General features: G+C 41.0%; 1 long non-coding RNA gene across 1 annotated transcript; it reads right to left on the bottom strand.

The window, feature by feature from the left end:
- Positions 1–1,454: 1,454 nt before the first annotated feature.
- On the bottom strand, positions 1,455–2,460 carry LOC142397408 (uncharacterized). Its single transcript, XR_012772700.1, has 3 exons — positions 2,365–2,460; positions 1,696–1,844; positions 1,455–1,479 (listed from the first exon to the last, which is right to left on the bottom strand). It is a non-coding gene; the product is annotated as an uncharacterized LOC142397408 (long non-coding RNA).
- Positions 2,461–3,618: the final 1,158 nt, after the last annotated feature.

Genomic DNA, 3,618 nt, shown 5'->3' with positions numbered 1-3,618 from the left:
ATTGTAGTCACTACATCAGGACTACCTAAAATATTATTTTTGCTTACAAAACGTATAAGTTCCCAACTTATTTTGTAATGTGGGCACGTATTTGCAGTGCTAACATTAGTGAGTATGGCTGCTGGCATCTCCAGTCTCTACACCAAGTAACTTTCTCAATGTCGCCTTGCATTGTACAACAGTAACACTGCCAAAGTATTTCCCATAGTACACATTGCCAACATGTTATGAAAAACAACTGTAATAAACGCTGGCGGTGGGTAATTTCATGAAAATTGCAATTGCAATTACCCCCACAAACACTGTCCTGTTTGGCAAATGATTCTCCACCCAGTGTTGACATAAGGGGAGCGATTTATAACCAAGTTTGCTAGACAAAAAGGTTTACATGCTATAATATACAAAAAAACCATACCTCATCATATCCTGACCAGGTGCTGGATCCAAAGTGTAACTACACGAAGTGAAACTAATGCTACAGATTTCTGTGTACACCTTTTTAGTAGCCCGTCTTCACTGGGAACAGCCAGCTGTGCGTTGCCCATGTAGTTATACAGTAGCCTATGGCATGCAAAAAACATGATAGTATTCTGACCAGCATGTAATTATTCTCATGCTCACCTGTTAACTCATTTACTTGCCACTAAAGATGTTTCATTGTTATATTTGCCGGCATTACCTGAAAACAGAATATCATTACACTGCCTTTTTTTTTTAATAATAGGTGTCAATGTGGAATTTGCGAGATAATGCCCACAGAAAGGGAGAATAGATGCTGCATGGAGATCCCTCAGGTAACACTGTAAACATTTCAATCCACCTGTTCCTGAAATGACACTTACCATGTCTAGTTCTAATCTTTATTTGGTCACAGCACTACTAGGAGAAGTGGCGGCAGAGCCAGCATGTATGCTGGATCATCCAGGGTTTGAGCCGGTCTGTCTCAATGTATATTCGCTACAAACCGCTGGGCGAGTCTACAGGCACCATTTTGGCAGTTTACGCCTGAGAAGAACGCATCGGTAAGCGCTGTAAAATAATTACTCATAGCCACATACATAGAGTTTACAGTATACCCACCCTGAGCCTGATAATTCAACTATGCAGACAGTATGAAGAGTGTTTGTATATTTATTTACAAGACATTATTAAAACACAATCAAGAATAATCCATAGGAATATGTAAATATGTACAACATAGCAATAACAGAAGAACAACAACATTCTCTGCAAGTGTCATTTTTTCTATCTGTTCTTCCAGGCGCTTCAGGTACATGAAACAGGCAGTTTGTGGAGTGGTACTGGGGCTTTTTGGGTCGCCGGATCAGAGTGGTCATTCCTGCCTGTGTGGTCCTGCGTATCCGTGCCGACTACCCCGATGATGAAGGACACTGCACCGGGTTTAGACTGCCTCGCGTGTGAAAAATTAGGTCCATCAGGACATCCACATACCCTTTTCACACAGAACATTCATACACACTGTACACGCACAACATTTGTATATTTCAGTTAGCCATTTGTACATTTCAATGTTTATTTTTATATCTATTTATATATTTATATTTGTTCTATATATTTATGTTTGTTTAGATTTCTATTTCTCACATTTTTTGTATTCCTATTGGAATTAACCTCAGTAAATTTGATAAAGGCAAAAGTAGTTGGACTTGAATTCTTGAACTTTTGAGGTCTTACCAAAGGTTGGCTTAGTCTTTTGACGTTTGACTGTGCACTCTCCCTTCTTGGATTTGGGAAAGGAGATTTTGAAGAGAGGTACACCGTCTGCTGTCTGGGCCTGTGGTCGGTTCGCATTTTCATTAAAGTGGATCGCCGCCAAGTACAGTCTGAAAGTACAAGAAACAATGTGTAAACAGTGTTTCTCACAGAATTTTCATTTGTCATGGTGGTGGGGGTTAGCTGGTAGAGACACATGCATCATCATGGCAGAGCATATGAAAAGCTCTTTTCCAAAATGCTATAAAAGCTGTTCTCATTACTTTTTTTTTTAAATCTGATTTCAAGCATCAGGAAAAGTGCTATTAGCTGAGATTTACATAACATGTTGAAACATTTAAATGCTGCTTTTAATGGTAGTAACAAATAAAACAATATTTTTGAAAGAAGGTATAAAACATTTTGGAAAAAGCTTTTCATATATTGTGAAGTTTCATAGGAACTATGATCTGAAAACCCCCTAAAAGTATACATTTTTTGGTAAATCAAATATAAATTACATTCACAAGACAATCTTTTCAGGGGACCTGGTCTAGGTGTTTTGTGCCTTATAGTGCTGGAGAAACCCGGCTCAATAATGACATTTCAGACAACAAAAACTTTCAACAACTACAAGGTAAAACATCTCACCTGCAAAGCATTCCAATATAGAGAAAGACAACATTCTTCGGTGTGGCTGCAGTCCTATTGACAATGGGGTCAGTCTGGCAGGCAGCATCCCTGGTCCGGGATGTCCGGACGTGAGCACTTGATGTGCTGGCCAGTGAAGAGTGAACCTGATGCAGACAGAGAGCACACATCTATGGTTCGAAAGCCGAGCATTACACTCGTGATAAACTGACGAGTCACGACAGATTTGAAGTCAAAACTGTGTTCGAATTGACAGATACATAATGGTGTATGTTCGAGGGTAGTCAGCAAACGTTTGCTAAACATCCTTCACCTAGCCACAACACCCGATCGCGTATCACACACGAAAGACGCAGAAACGACTCGACGTTAAAAAAAAAGTCACCAAACCGTAACAAATGCTTTCAAAATATAAAGTCACCAATCTAAAGAAAGACTTACAAAATATGAATTGTTATCGTCGGGCGTCATTTTCCGTGTAACAGACGTATCTAGCCGCAGAACATAACTAGACTTGCTTACCTAAGTATTCATGCTGTATGTAGTCCCCTACACGTAAGATACTTGGTCAAAAGACAAATGTCTTGTTTTACAACCAATTTTCCAAATCTAACCAGTTTAACAGAGTATTGGTTTTGCAGCGCAGTGTAGGTTTCATGGATAAATACCTCCACAGCTAATGTGCTAGCGGCTACAAATAATTATGACTTACTTGATCGGTGTGGGTAGCTGATGGACCGGCAAGGCTTGGCACTGATCCAGGCTTCAACTTCAGGTGTAGGGCAAAACCTGCCCTGTACTGTCCCAAGTTGTGAAAGCATTCCTCTGAAATGTGTCGCGCAAACACTGACGCTCTTTGGAACATGCATGGGCACCCGTCCCTCGTAAATGAAATCAGCCATTCCGTTTTCAAAGGGACAGAGGGTCGAAGCGGAAACATATTCTTCTCTTCATCTTCACATCCTGGCACAGTTCATTTCGCATGGTAACGTCGTTTGGAAGCCATTGCTGTATCTTCTGTGACTGTCTTCAGTCGTTTGCGAGTCTCGGTCTACTCCACATGAGTTGAGCGGGTAAGATACAGGTAGTTTACCAGTAGTGGGTGGAGACAGAGGGCGTGGCGGAGAGAGGGGGTGGGAAATTTTGATGAGCTCTATCCTGGCATGACGTCATACCAGGAGCCTTGAGTCAACGAGACACTTGGAGGCGCTCTGTTCAAAACACGGAGGAAATGCTGGACTGCTCAGTGAATAC

This window comes from Odontesthes bonariensis, chromosome 13 (assembly GCF_027942865.1).
Source record: "Odontesthes bonariensis isolate fOdoBon6 chromosome 13, fOdoBon6.hap1, whole genome shotgun sequence".
Taxonomy (NCBI): Eukaryota; Metazoa; Chordata; class Actinopteri; order Atheriniformes; family Atherinopsidae; genus Odontesthes; species Odontesthes bonariensis.
This window is presented reverse-complemented; position numbering and strand designations above follow the sequence as displayed.